This window comes from Salvelinus fontinalis, unplaced genomic scaffold (genome assembly GCF_029448725.1).
Source record: "Salvelinus fontinalis isolate EN_2023a unplaced genomic scaffold, ASM2944872v1 scaffold_1442, whole genome shotgun sequence".
Classification (NCBI taxonomy): Eukaryota; Metazoa; Chordata; class Actinopteri; order Salmoniformes; family Salmonidae; genus Salvelinus; species Salvelinus fontinalis.
Genome location: NW_026601651.1, coordinates 8,598 through 24,822, shown reverse-complemented (window position 1 = coordinate 24,822; position 16,225 = coordinate 8,598). Strand labels below are relative to the sequence as shown.

At 39.1% G+C, this 16,225-nt stretch overlaps 1 non-coding gene and 1 pseudogene across 1 annotated transcript; both read right to left on the bottom strand.

Annotated features, from left to right (window-relative positions):
• Positions 1 to 14,467: 14,467 nt before the first annotated feature.
• Positions 14,468 to 14,617, bottom strand: LOC129849330 (U1 spliceosomal RNA; annotated as a pseudogene).
• Positions 14,618 to 15,314: 697 nt separating this feature from the next.
• LOC129849332 (5S ribosomal RNA) lies at positions 15,315 to 15,433 on the bottom strand. The gene has a single exon (XR_008758650.1). It is a non-coding gene; the product is annotated as a 5S ribosomal RNA (ribosomal RNA).
• Between the last annotated feature and the right edge of the window lie 792 nt (positions 15,434 to 16,225).

The following is a 16,225-nucleotide window of genomic DNA, read 5'->3' as shown; positions in this document are numbered from 1 at the left end:
GAAGGTGCATCTCTTGGCACACCATATAAAGTCAAAGTGAGTCTGATAAACAGACATTGCATTCTCACCAATTAGATAAGCAGCTTGAACTTTGGCTCACTCAAAAAGTGGAAGAAATTACATATACTGTAGCCATCACTTTTTAGCACAGATAGTTGGATGAAATACAAACAAACCTTGCAAACATTTCTAAGCGAGGGCACATATTTCAGCCTTGTGGGAAAAAACGGACAAATACAATGACTTCTGACAAATACATCATCAGCAACAGTTTCCCATGCAGCTATCCTACTAGCCACGATAAATACACAAAAGCTCTGGATGTTGAAAACCTATTGCATTGTTCTGTGCTAAGGAGGAACGCATGTATGGACAATTTCATATTGGAAGCGCATGACACATCATGACCGGGGGGGGTTAGAGTGGCTTCCCAACTATCTCCTGATTGAAGTACCAGCGTGGCATAAATACAATGCTGCATTTCGCAACATAATGTTTCGACAAAATGCCAACAATATTTTACAAACAAATGTTTCCACCTTTCGATTGGTCCACAAAGTCTCCTTCACAACTGACTTCAAAGATCTCCATAAGCACAGTCAGTTGACTCAAGTCATCTTTAAGCCTGCCGCCATGCAACGGTTTATCATTAACATACCTTAAGGGAAGTGTGAGACGGGAGCCATATGATCGGTGAAGATTCTCCCATTGCGAATGTACGGTCCCTTACTAGACGTCCGACTTCGTCGCAGAAAATCGCGGACGGCGTCGGGCCGAGGGCGGGGGGGAGCTCTTTCAGGAAGTCATCGAAGAAATCGTCTCGGACGTTCGGTCACCGTTTTATAAAAATAACAAATTTTTGACTTGGACTCCGCATTCTCGAAAATTCCCACAAGGGGGCAAATAAATCATATTGCAGGCGCACGAACACGGGGCAAACGAGCGCGGCCTTTTCTCCTAAACGGAAAATATTTCGAAGCCGAAACTCGGCGAGCGTAGGTTTGGAGTAAAGGGAAGTTGGCCCCGAACAAGATGGCGTCGAGGCCTCTGCGCTTTTTGAGTTATGGCCATTTTTCTGGGATTAAAGGTCAAAAACGCAAAGTAGGGTGCAATTTGACCGCTTCACGTCAAAGTACATAAGCATACGGTGTCAGGAAAAAAAGAACCAGCCGTTTATCTATCGTAATTTAAGAGAAATCGTACATTGTCCATTTGGTGATGTTCACGAAGAGGAATTTTTTTTTCAAAAAATTCACAGATCCAGTTGCAGTTTGTTCACACGAACATTTTTAAAGTGGGTCTCGAAGCTCTGCGAGAATTCTGTGATTTTATGTGATTTTATGAAGTAACACACACTCATTTAACCCTCTGTTAATAAGTCAGTTCTTAACATAAAGACTTAAAACTCAATATTAAATAAGAGCCTACCCCAAGGAGGGTATGTGTTCACGTTCAGCTTCCTATGTCAACTGGAAGTACCTTAAAATGGTGCATAGGGTCAGGTTTGAAGGGTAATAAAGGTCAGATCTTTTCAAAACTTCACTTGTGTGATTAGACAACCCTCATGAAGTGTAATCAGTCATTTTTCCCAACAGATGTCAAAGAAAAGCTCTCTCACACAAACACACACACACACAAAAAGGAAGGATGGAGTGAAAAAGTACGGTGCTTAAAGACACACAAAGCCTGCAATGGCATGACTATTATCTCCAGGCCGTGCCGAGTTCAACGAGATGCCCCGCTTGACCGTAGCTCGCTCGGTCTGAGCGCAGCGACCGTTACAAGAAAATGGACCCAAATGACCTTTTGACCTCATGTCAATTTTATTTGCTTTTGGGAGACAGAGAGAGAACCGTTAAGGTTAGAAGCACAATTTCACCTCAGGAATGTTCTTAAGGTCCTCCCGATCTGTGCAAGCCTAACCTTGACCTTGTGGCATTAACCCTTAACAGTTAAAAGCTGGTGTTTACATCAAACAATTTACAATGACATGTCGCCCCATAGGAATACATTGACTGCACCTCTCAATTCAACCTGAAGCCTATGTGGGTTATGAATGTCTTATGAACCTGTCTTTGATGTCAGTCCATCAGGCCACCATGAGGTCTACCTGTGTCGATTCTAAGCTTCCTGGAGCAACCGGAAGTGGTTAAATCACCCTAAAAGTGTTTGCCATAGCCAACCTGCAGTTTGAGAGAAATAGTGCATTCAGCCCTATGTAAATCAGTCAATTTTTAACATACAGACTTAAAACTCCAGATTCTGTAACAGCATACTCCAGTGATGATATGTGTTTATTTATAGCTTCCTGTGACAACCGGAAGTGCCATAACTGGTGTCAAATGGGCTGTTTCGAAGGGTTAAAAATGTCAAATCTTTCCAAAACTTCATATATGTGAATAGACAACCCTCATGAACTGTAAATCAGTCCTTCATCCCATCAGATTTCAAAAAAAAAAAATACACACCGACACAGAAATGATGGAGGGACACACTGAGGGGCTAAGAGGCAGACAGTGCCTGCAGTAGTTACTTTTGTTCCAACTTTTAAAGAACCGTCAGACCTAGAGTTCTAAAAATTTACAAACCTGTTCTAGACCTCAGGTCGATTGTGCACAGTGAATTATATGACTCTAGAAGGTTCTCGGATCGATAAAAAGCATCGTGTATTTGCCATGTTTTCAATTCATTTGACCTCAACGAAACGGACGACCTTTAGAAAAGTCCCAGAGTCTCAAGACTAGGTACGTTGAAACCGGCTCGGCCCATAGAGACAGACCCCAACGAGCCTGTTTGATTGCTCATTCAAGGACCCCGTAGCAAGGCAATGAAAACAGTGGATTTTCAGCACCAATTAGCGTTTTGCTCGGACACCGAATGACCTATCAAGCCGAAACTTGGGATTCGAGGTCGCCTCACATAGGGCTAAACATAATGTGAACATTGGACCCGCAGCTAGAACATAACTATGTATTATTTGTTTTATTATGGTTTAAAGAGAAAGCGCTGTGAATTTTGGGCCTGCTCTGAAATATGTTATAGTTGGCATCGAAAGGAGTTGGAAAAAGTGAGTTTGGAGTCAGATGGTATCAGTTTGGTGTCTGAAAATATCTATTTGACTGATGGACACTGACTTGCTCGTTGACTTTTGTACAATTGCAATATGTTTCAACGGGGAGGTACCATGAGGAAAAAGCGACATGATGAAATTTCACAAAACGAGCGATGGAGAGGAACCACTATCACTGCCCGGCCATCCTGAGGTCATCAGAACGTTGACTTTTGCATTTCTAAAGTATTTAAGAGAATGCACGTTACATTTGCAATATGATGTGATGTTTTTCATATTGCAAATGCCTGTTACATTTGCAATATGATGTGATGTTGAATCATATTGCAAATGTAACGTGCATTCTTTAAATACCTTGGACATACAAAAGTCAACGTCCTGATGACCTCAGGATGGCCGGGCAGTGACAGTGGTTCCTCTCCATCGCTCGTTAGGGGAAATTTCATCATGTTTTGGTGAAGGTACCCCCGCGTTGAAACATATTGAAATTGTACAAAAGTCGCCTAGCAAGTCAACTAGCATGTCGTTGTCATCCCATAGCAACACATTGACTGCACCTCTAAATTCAACCTGAAGCCTAAGTGGGTTATGAATGTCTTATGAACCTGTCTTTGATGTCAGTCCATCAGGCCACTATGAGGTCTACCTGTGTTGATTCTAAGCTTCCTGGAGCAACCGGAAGTGGTTAAATCAGCCTAAAAGATGTCCTGATATACATGACTTGCAATTTTGAAAAATCACTGCATTCAACCCTATGTAGATCCGTCAATTCTTAACGTATAGATTTAAAATGGAGTCATGGTTCTGTTTCGAAGGGTTAAAAAGGTCAGAACTTTTCAAAACTTCATTTGTGTAATTAGACAACCCTCATGAACAGTAAATCAGTCATTTCTCTAAGCAGATGTCAAAGGAAAGCTCTCTCTCACACACAAACACACCGACACAGCAATGATGGAGTGAAAAAGTACGGTGCTTAACGACACACAAAGCCTGCAATGGCATTACTATTATCTCCAGGCCGTGCCGAGTTCAACGAGACGCCCCGCTTGACCGTAGCTCGCTCGGTCTGAGCGCAGCGACCGTTACAAGAGAACGGACACAAATGACCTTTTGACCTCAATGTCAATTTCATTTGCTTTTGGGAGACAGAGAGAGAACCGTTAATGTTAGATGCACAATTTCACCTCAGGAACAATCCTAAGGTCCTCCCGATCTGTGCAAGCCTAACCTTGACCTTGTGGCATTAACCCTTCACAGTTAAAAGAAGGTGTTTACATGAAATAGTTTACAATGAAATGTCTCCCCATTGGAATACATTGACTGCACCTCTAAATTCAACCTAAAGCCTATGTGGGTTATCCTGTTTGGGGTGCAAGCCCGACCTCGGACCGAAAATGACACCCCTGCAGAGCGCGAAATTCAAAATCTATTTTTTAAAAATATTTAACTTTTACACATTAACAAGTCCAATACAGCATTTGAAAGATAAACATCTTGTCAATCCAGCCAACATGTCCGATTTTTTAAATGTTTTACAGAGAAAACACCACATATATTTATGTTAGCTCACCACCAAATACAAAAGTGGACAGACACGTATGAATTATGATTATGAAGTATGAATTATGATTGAAGTAGCATGCACAACCAACCGAAATAAACTAAAACCAACCTAAAGAGCCCAGAAAAAACGACCTCAGATGACAGTCATATAACATGTTACACAATAAATCTATGTTTTGTTCATAAAAAGTGCATATTTTAGCTATAAATCTGTTTTACATTGATGCTACCGAAAAATGCTAATACATAGCTACAGTCTGAATCCAGCCGGGAGTAGCCAGAGAAAATACATACACCAACGTCGGCTACTAATTACACCTCATAAAACATTTCAGAAAAACATATGGTGGATAACTAATGAAAGACAGATATCTTGTGAATACAGACAACATTTCCGATTTTTGAAGTGTTTTACAGCGAAAACACAATATATCGTTATATTAGCTAACATCATAAGCTAGCATAAGGCAGCATTGATTCTAGTCAAGCGCTAGCCTAGCATAGTTAGCAGAGTTAGCATTCAACAGTTCGACATATATATGAAAAAGCATCCCAAATTGGGTCTTATCTTTCTTGGTACTCCATCAGAATGTTGTAACGGGGTCCAATGTCCAGTAGAGTCTTTAGTTGGGTTCCAGAACGAATGATTTCCCTCTTTGGTTAGCTAGCACGGTAGCATTGCTGCGCCAGAAAGCGTTTCTTCAAAAAATTCTTCCGTCGTTTCACATCTAAAGTCCAGAATAAATTGCAATAATATAATTAAAGTATATTGAAAAAACCTACTTTAGGATGATTTTGTGACATGTAGCAAATAATATCGTAGTCAGGCATCATATTCAACGTTATCTACCTTGTTCCAGAAGCCGAGATCAAATTATCCTTCGCGCCCGGATTTTTATTTTAACTGCGCAGGTCTCACAAGAAGTTCTGTTATTCAGTCCAGGGACGAGATATTCGACTCCTTTCAATTCTCACTTCCGCATTACAGTCTGACGAACGCCTCTGACGTGTTAATATGGTCCCAAGTCAAATGGCCTTTTATAGAGAAGGTCTTAAAGAGACACATCGCATTTTGGGAAACTCAATTCGGCTGGGAAAATGGCTGTAAAAATATTTCTGTTCGACTTAGAGAAACAATTCAAACCTTTTTAGAAACTACAGACTGTTATCTATCCAACAGTAGTAAATATATGCATATTGGAAAATAAAAAGTTTCTTAGGAGGCCGTTTGAAAATGTGCACACATTTTCCAGTTTTTTCAATATTCAGCGTGCAGCCCAAACAGGTTATGATTGTCTTATGAACCTGTCTTTGATGTCAGTCCATCAGACCACCATGAGGTCTACCTGTGTCGATTCTAAGCTTCCTGGAGCAACCGGAAGTGGTTAAAACACCCTAAAAGTGTTTGCCATAGCCAACCTGCAGTTTGAGAGAAATAGTGCATTCAGCCCTATGTAAATCAGTCAATTTTTAACATACAGACTTAAAACTCCAGATTCTGTAACAGCATACTCCAGTGATGATATGTGTTTATTTATAGCTTCCTGTGACAACCGGAAGTGCCATAACTGGTGTCAAATGGGCTGTTTCGAAGGGTTAAAAATGTCAAATCTTTCCAAAACTTCATATATGTGAATAGACAACCCTCATGAACTGTAAATCAGTCCTTCATCCCATCAGATTTCAAAAAAAAAAAATACACACCGACACAGAAATGATGGAGGGACACACTGAGGGGCTAAGAGGCAGACAGTGCCTGCAGTAGTTACTTTTGTTCCAACTTTTAAAGAACCGTCAGACCTAGAGTTCTAAAAATTTACAAACCTGTTCTAGACCTCAGGTCGATTGTGCACAGTGAATTATATGACTCTAGAAGGTTCTCGGATCGATAAAAAGCATCGTGTATTTGCCATGTTTTCAATTCATTTGACCTCAACGAAACGGACGACCTTTAGAAAAGTCCCAGAGTCTCAAGACTAGGTACGTTGAAACCGGCTCGGCCCATAGAGACAGACCCCAACGAGCCTGTTTGATTGCTCATTCAAGGACCCCGTAGCAAGGCAATGAAAACAGTGGATTTTCAGCACCAATTAGCGTTTTGCTCGGACACCGAATGACCTATCAAGCCGAAACTTGGGATTCGAGGTCGCCTCACATAGGGCTAAACATAATGTGAACATTGGACCCGCAGCTAGAACATAACTATGTATTATTTGTTTTATTATGGTTTAAAGAGAAAGCGCTGTGAATTTTGGGCCTGCTCTGAAATATGTTATAGTTGGCATCGAAAGGAGTTGGAAAAAGTGAGTTTGGAGTCAGATGGTATCAGTTTGGTGTCTGAAAATATCTATTTGACTGATGGACACTGACTTGCTCGTTGACTTTTGTACAATTGCAATATGTTTCAACGGGGAGGTACCATGAGGAAAAAGCGACATGATGAAATTTCACAAAACGAGCGATGGAGAGGAACCACTATCACTGCCCGGCCATCCTGAGGTCATCAGAACGTTGACTTTTGCATTTCTAAAGTATTTAAGAGAATGCACGTTACATTTGCAATATGATGTGATGTTTTTCATATTGCAAATGCCTGTTACATTTGCAATATGATGTGATGTTGAATCATATTGCAAATGTAACGTGCATTCTTTAAATACCTTGGACATACAAAAGTCAACGTCCTGATGACCTCAGGATGGCCGGGCAGTGACAGTGGTTCCTCTCCATCGCTCGTTAGGGGAAATTTCATCATGTCGATTTTGGTGATGGTACCCCCGCGTTGAAACATATTGAAATTGTACAAAAGTCGCCTAGCAAGTCAACTAGCATGTCGTTGTCATCCCATAGCAACACATTGACTGCACCTCTAAATTCAACCTGAAGCCTAAGTGGGTTATGAATGTCTTATGAACCTGTCTTTGATGTCAGTCCATCAGGCCACTATGAGGTCTACCTGTGTTGATTCTAAGCTTCCTGGAGCAACCGGAAGTGGTTAAATCAGCCTAAAAGATGTCCTGATATACATGACTTGCAATTTTGAAAAATCACTGCATTCAACCCTATGTAGATCCGTCAATTCTTAACGTATAGATTTAAAATGGAGTCATGGTTCTGTTTCGAAGGGTTAAAAAGGTCAGAACTTTTCAAAACTTCATTTGTGTAATTAGACAACCCTCATGAACAGTAAATCAGTCATTTCTCTAAGCAGATGTCAAAGGAAAGCTCTCTCTCACACACAAACACACCGACACAGCAATGATGGAGTGAAAAAGTACGGTGCTTAACGACACACAAAGCCTGCAATGGCATTACTATTATCTCCAGGCCGTGCCGAGTTCAACGAGACGCCCCGCTTGACCGTAGCTCGCTCGGTCTGAGCGCAGCGACCGTTACAAGAGAACGGACACAAATGACCTTTTGACCTCAATGTCAATTTCATTTGCTTTTGGGAGACAGAGAGAGAACCGTTAATGTTAGATGCACAATTTCACCTCAGGAACAATCCTAAGGTCCTCCCGATCTGTGCAAGCCTAACCTTGACCTTGTGGCATTAACCCTTCACAGTTAAAAGAAGGTGTTTACATGAAATAGTTTACAATGAAATGTCTCCCCATTGGAATACATTGACTGCACCTCTAAATTCAACCTAAAGCCTATGTGGGTTATCCTGTTTGGGGTGCAAGCCCGACCTCGGACCGAATATGACACCCCTGCAGAGCGCGAAATTCAAAATCTATTTTTTAAAAATATTTAACTTTTACACATTAACAAGTCCAATACAGCATTTGAAAGATAAACATCTTGTCAATCCAGCCAACATGTCCGATTTTTTAAATGTTTTACAGAGAAAACACCACATATATTTATGTTAGCTCACCACCAAATACAAAAGTGGACAGACACGTATGAATTATGATTATGAAGTATGAATTATGATTGAAGTAGCATGCACAACCAACCGAAATAAACTAAAACCAACCTAAAGAGCCCAGAAAAAACGACCTCAGATGACAGTCATATAACATGTTACACAATAAATCTATGTTTTGTTCATAAAAAGTGCATATTTTAGCTATAAATCTGTTTTACATTGATGCTACCCAAAAATGCTAATACATAGCTACAGTCTGAATCCAGCCGGGAGTAGCCAGAGAAAATACATACACCAACGTCGGCTACTAATTACACCTCATAAAACATTTCAGAAAAACATATGGTGGATAACTAATGAAAGACAGATATCTTGTGAATACAGACAACATTTCCGATTTTTGAAGTGTTTTACAGCGAAAACACAATATATCGTTATATTAGCTAACATCATAAGCTAGCATAAGGCAGCATTGATTCTAGTCAAGCGCTAGCCTAGCATAGTTAGCAGAGTTAGCATTCAACAGTTCGACATATATATGAAAAAGCATCCCAAATTGGGTCTTATCTTTCTTGGTACTCCATCAGAATGTTGTAACGGGGTCCAATGTCCAGTAGAGTCTTTAGTTGGGTTCCAGAACGAATGATTTCCCTCTTTGGTTAGCTAGCACGGTAGCATTGCTGCGCCAGAAAGCGTTTCTTCAAAAAATTCTTCCGTCGTTTCACATCTAAAGTCCAGAATAAATTGCAATAATATAATTAAAGTATATTGAAAAAACCTACTTTAGGATGATTTTGTGACATGTAGCAAATAATATCGTAGTCAGGCATCATATTCAACGTTATCTACCTTGTTCCAGAAGCCGAGATCAAATTATCCTTCGCGCCCGGATTTTTATTTTAACTGCGCAGGTCTCACAAGAAGTTCTGTTATTCAGTCCAGGGACGAGATATTCGACTCCTTTCAATTCTCACTTCCGCATTACAGTCTGACGAACGCCTCTGACGTGTTAATATGGTCCCAAGTCAAATGGCCTTTTATAGAGAAGGTCTTAAAGAGACACATCGCATTTTGGGAAACTCAATTCGGCTGGGAAAATGGCTGTAAAAATATTTCTGTTCGACTTAGAGAAACAATTCAAACCTTTTTAGAAACTACAGACTGTTATCTATCCAACAGTAGTAAATATATGCATATTGGAAAATAAAAAGTTTCTTAGGAGGCCGTTTGAAAATGTGCACACATTTTCCAGTTTTTTCAATATTCAGCGTGCAGCCCAAACAGGTTATGATTGTCTTATGAACCTGTCTTTGATGTCAGTCCATCAGACCACCATGAGGTCTACCTGTGTCGATTCTAAGCTTCCTGGAGCAACCGGAAGTGGTTAAAACACCCTAAAAGTGTTTGCAATAGCCAACCTGCAGTTTGAGAGAAATAGTGCATTCAGCCCTATGTAAATCAGTCAATTCTTAACGTATAGACTTAAAATTCAGGATTCTCAAACAGCATACTCCAGTGAGTATATGTGTTTATTTTCACCTTCCTGTGCCAACCGGAAGTGCCATAATTGGTGTCAAATGGGCTGTTTTGAAGGGTTAAAAAGGTCAAATCTTTCCAAAACTTCATATATGTGAATAGACAACCCTCCTGAACTGTAAATCAGTCATTTATCCCATCAGATTTCAAAAAAAAAAAAAAATACACAATCAACAGAAATGATGGAGGGACACACTGAGGGGCTAAGAGGCAGACAGTGCATGTAGTAGTTACTTTTGTTTGAACTTTTAAAGAACCGTCAGACCTAGAGTTCTGAAAATTTACAAACCTGTTCTAGACCTCAGGTCGATTGTGCACGGTGATTTATGTGGCTCTAGAAGGTTCTCGGACCGATAAACAGCCTCGTGTATTTGCTATGTTTTCAATTCAATTCAGCTCAACGAAATGGACGACATTTAGAAAAGTCTCAGAGTCTCAAGACTAGGTGCGTTGAAACCGGCTCGGCCCATAAAGACAGACCCCAACGAGCCTGTTTGATTGCTCATTCAAGGACCCCGTAGCAAGGCAATGAAAACAGTGGATTTTCAGCACCAATTAGGGTTTTGCTCGGGCACCGATTGACCTATCGAGCCGAAACTTGGGATTCGAGGTCGCCTCACATAGGGCTAAACATAATGTGAAAATTGGACCCGCAGCTAGAACATAACTACGTATTATTTGGTTTATTATGGTTTAAATGGAAGGCGCTGTGAATTTTGGGCCTGCTCTGAAATATGTTATAGTTGGCTTCTAAAGGAGTTGGAAAAAGTGAGTTTGGTGTCAGATGGTATCAGTTTGGTGTCTGAAAACATCCAATTGACTGATGGACACCGACTTGCTAGTTGACTTTTGTACAATTGCAATATGTTTCAACGCGGGGGTACCATCAGCAAAATCGACATGATGAAATTTCCACGCAACGAGCGATGGAGAGGAACCACTAACACTGGCCGGCCATCCTGAGGTCATCAGGATGTTCAATTTTGTATTTCTAAAGTATTTAAAGAATGCGCGTTACATTTGCAATATGAATCAACACATCATATTGCAAATGTACCACTGTGTGTTATGTTTGCAATATGATTCACCACATCATATTGCAAATGTAACACTCTGTTATGTTTGCAATATGATTCAATACATCATATTGCAAATATAACACTGTGTTATGTTTGCAATATGATGTGATGTTTTTCACTGTTGAATCATATGCAAATGTAACGTGCATTATTTAAATAAACCCTATGTGGGTTATGAATGTCTTATGAACCTGTCTTTGATGTCAGTCCATCAGGCCACTATGAGGTCTACCTGTGTTGATTCTAAGCTTCCTGGAGCAACCGGAAGTGATAAATTCACCCTAAAAGTGTTTTGCCATAGCCAACCAGCAGTTTGTGATATATAGTGCATTCAACCCTATGTAAATCAGTCAGTTCTTAACGTATAGACTTAAAACTCAGGATTCTATAAAAGCATACCCCGATCAGGATAGGTGTTTACTTAAAGCTTCCTGTGCCAACCGGAAGTGCCTTAAAATGGGGTCATAGGTGCTGTTTCAAAGGGTTAAAAAAGTCAGATCTTTCCAAAACTTTAAGTGTGTGATTAGGCAACCCTCATGAAGTGTAAATCAGTCATTTCTCTAACCAGATGTCAAAGAAAAGCTCGCTCACACACACACACACACACAGAGCCTTAAATGCTTTTAGGGGCATCCAGACTTCCATACCCGCTCTGGGAGCACTATACTACAGGCAAAAAAAAATGGGTGCTGGCCTGAGTGATTTATGGAGGTTTTCAAAAAAAGTCAGAAAATATTCTAAGTCCAAACTTTTCGTGCACCTGGTATTTTTTTTGGGTTACCAGGTGCCATGGTTGAAATTGCTTTTAGGGGACATCCAGAATTCCATACCCGCTCTGGGAGCACTATTTACGGGCAAAAATCAATGTGTGCTGGCCTGAGTGATTTATGGAGGTTTTCAAAAAAAGTCAGAAAATATTCTGTTTTTTCTTCTGGAAATTTTTGTTTTCTTTTTTCTTCTCGTGTCAATGGGGGTCCGGCCTGAGTGATTTAAGGAGGTTTCCAAAAAAAGTCAAAAAATATTCTGTCTCATTTTTTGGGTTACCAGGTGACCTTGGTTGAATTTGCTTTTAGGGGGCATCCAGAATTCCATACCCGCTCTGGGAGCACTATTCTACGGGCAAAAATCAATGGGTGCTGGCCTGAGTGATTTATGGAGGTTTTCAAAAAAAGTCAGAAAATATTCTCTGTTTTTTCTTCTGGATTTTTTTTTTTTTTTTTTCTCGAGTCAATGGGGGTCCGGCCTGAGTGATTTAAGGAGGTTTCCAAAAAAGTCAAAAAATATTCTATGTTTCATGTTTTGGGTACCAGGTGTCATTTTTCAAAACCGTTTTAAATGCTTCATTTTGGCCTTTTAAAAACAAAATGTTATTTTTGACTATGAAATCCAAAAAAGCACTTTTTTAAAGGGTTTGATAAGTTTTTTCTAATTTATTCACATTTTTGACTTTTGACTTTTGACTTCCTATGAAATCACATTCCAAATGCATAAAACATATTCCTTAAGTACAAGTAAACATTTATAAAAAATGATGACAGTAAAATGTGACTAAAGTATTTTCATACAGTTCTTATACATGTGTAATTGACATAAAAATCGAAAGAATTTCAAAAAACGGTCCAGAAAGCACTTTTTTAAAGGGGGTGATACATTTTTTCCAAATATTTGACATTTTTGACTTTTGACTTTTGACTTCCTAAGAAATCACATTCCAAATGCACAAAACATATTCCTTAAGTCCAAATAAAAATGTCCAAAAAATTGTGTTAATAAAATTTGACAAAAGTATTTTCATACAGTTCTTACACATGTGTAATTGACCTAAAAATCGAAAGAATTTCGAAAAACGGTCCAGAAAGCACTTTTTTAAAGGGGGTGATACGTTTTTTCCAAATTTTTGACATTTTTGACTTTTGACTTTTGACTTCCTAAGAAATCACATTCCAAATGCACAAAATATATTCCTTAAGTCCAAATAAAAATGTCCAAAAAATTATGTTAATAAAATTTGACAAAAGTATTTTCATACAGTTCTTACACATGTGTAATTGACATAAAAATCGAAAGAATTTCGAAAAACGGTCCAGAAAGCACTTTTTTAAAGGGGGTGATACGTTTTTTCCAAATTTTTGACATTTTTGACTTTTGACTTTTGACTTCCTAAGAAATCACATTCCAAATGCACAAAACATATTCCTTAAGTCCAAATAAAAATGTCCAAAAAATTATGTTAATAAAATTTGACAAAAGTATTTTCATACAGTTCTTACACATGTGTAATTGACATAAAAATCGAAAGAATTTCGAAAAACGGTCCAGAAAGCACATTTTTAAAGGGGGTGATACGTTTTTTCCAAATTTTTGACATTTTTGACTTTTGACTTTTGACTTCCTAAGAAATCACATTCCAAATGCACAAAACATATTCCTTAAGTCCAAATAAAAATGTCCAAAAAATTATGTTAATAAAATTTGACAAAAGTATTTTCATACAGTTCTTACACATGTGTAATTGACATAAAAATCGAAAGAATTTCGAAAAACGGTCCAGAAAGCACTTTTTTAAACGGGGTGATACGTTTTTTCCAAATTTTTGACATTTTTGACTTTTGACTTTTGACTTCCTAAGAAATCACATTCCAAATGCACAAAACATATTCCTTAAGTCCAAATAAAAATGTCCAAAAAATTATGTTAATAAAATTTGACAAAAGTATTTTCATACAGTTCTTACACATGTGTAATTGACATAAAAATCGAAAGAATTTCGAAAAACGGTCCAGAAAGCACTTTTTTAAAGGGGGTGATACGTTTTTTCCAAATTTTTGACATTTTTGACTTTTGACTTTTGACTTCCTAAGAAATCACATTCCAAATGCACAAAACATATTCCTTAAGTCCAAATAAAAATGTCCAAAAAATTATGTTAATAAAATTTGACAAAAGTATTTTCATACAGTTCTTACACATGTGTAATTGACATAAAAATCGAAAGAATTTCGAAAGACGGTCCAGAAAGCACTTTTTTAAGGGGGTGATAAGTTTTTGCCAAAACTTTCAATATTTCAAAATTTCAAAATATGACTCTTGGGTCTTGACTTGCGTTACAGTAAGCCTATGAAAAATTAAGATGGAACACACTCGCCCACTATAGGATTTTTGGGGTGTTACACAGCTCATTTACAATATGGCATTTGTCATCAACTTTGGACGAAACAGCGCCGGATGTAATATGAAATCCCACACAATCCCATCGTGTATATGGTCCGCTCGGTGCCAATAAGTTGCCATGTTATTTTGTACAATTGGGGGGGGACTTCCCTTACATTAACAAAGACATCAGGGTAAAGCACAAACGAGCACTACCATAAATTTTGCAATCGAGATTCACACATTTGGAAAATTCGCAAGGGGTCAGCACAGCCAGAGTGCAATGGCTGAGCCCCACACCGACTGAACCACCTTCTTGATTACAGTATCTCTTTTGCTTAGTGGAGGAAAAGTCTCTCCAGTGCCAACATTTTCCGCTAACGGTAACCACTTTGTGTTCTGATAATATCATATCACATCGACCTGCGTTAAATGCCGTTTAGGAATGCACTTGCACACAGAGTAGTGAAAAAGTAGTTTATTTTGTTTACTAGATTATATCAGTGAACCACTAGATTCCCATCATGCAACACTGTCGAAAAAATCACCAATTACTTTTTAATATCTTAACCTATCTGATATCACAAATGTTTGCGATATGACGAAATACAATCACATTCAGACACACACACACACACACACACAGACAAATGCATGAAACCAATTGATTTATTATCGATAACATCCCAGATTCCCTTGTGCTTTTGATTTACTCCATAAAAGAAGGGTTGTAATTCCAACATGGCAAACACAGGGCCATCAGACACCAGTCCAGTTCCACTCCTCACCAGCATTATTTCCTTTGATCATTTGAACAGGGCGAGGGAGCACAGAGCACACACAAGCTGCATTCAGTAACAATATTCTTATTTGTCTTATAATTAAAAGGCAGTTGCTCCCTGACAACACAAGGAACTTTGATCGTATTAAAAGGGCAGGGGAGACTAGCCCATAGAGGCTGCATTTAGTCAATTCAGCAACAAATGCTTACTACAAGGCAGTGTTGCTGATGAAATAATGCCACACCCCCTAGTGGACAAAAGGCTTACAGCACCTGGTATTCCCAGGCGTTCTCCCATCCAAGTACTAACCAGGCACGACTCTGCTTAGCTTCCGAGATCAGACGAGATCGGGCGTATTCAGGCTGGTATGGCCGTAAGCGAAGGTGCATCTCTTGGCACACCATATTAACCTGTTGGGGATGGGGGCGCTGTTTAGACTATTTATGCTAATGTGGCTAATTTTTTAAACGGCTTCCCACAAAATCCTTGATCGTACAATATGCATATTATTATTATTATTGGATAGAAAACAGTCTATAGTTTCTATAGGAGTTGAAATTTTGTCTCTAAGTGGAACAGAGCCCATTCTACAGCAATTTCCCTGACATGGAGTCAGATTTGAGAAACGTTGGCCACTTTTCTGAAGTCATTTAAAAGGGCTCTGTCGTTGCTATGACTATACGGACACTTCTTACGTCTTCCCCTGGATGCCTTTACGTGATGACGATTCCAACGGGCTCGATTGCTCGTTCACAGGCCCTACAAATGAAAAAAACCTTTAGCTAGCAAGTCTTTTCTTGCTGCGTAACGCGCGTGGAAGACACCGACCCTCTCCTGTTCCAAGCGTTAGTTTAGCCTGTTATATTTCTCCGGTCATCTTTTCACTCGTTATAGGAGTTACAAACATCACAAAGTAGTTAATTTAAAGCGTTTTATAGCAATTTATATCCGTTTAGTGCGATTTTGGGACATTTATTTTTGCAACGATGTGAAAAGTTGGGCACGCTTTTCAGTTCATCCCGAACGTAGTTGACATTTCCACATGGCAAGAGGACAGCTTTCCACCAAAAGACGATTTCTCCCAAGAAAGGATCCTTTGCCCAAGATACTGATGGAAGAACAGCTCAAGGTAGGACATTTTTATTATGATAAATCGTGTTTCTGTCGAAAC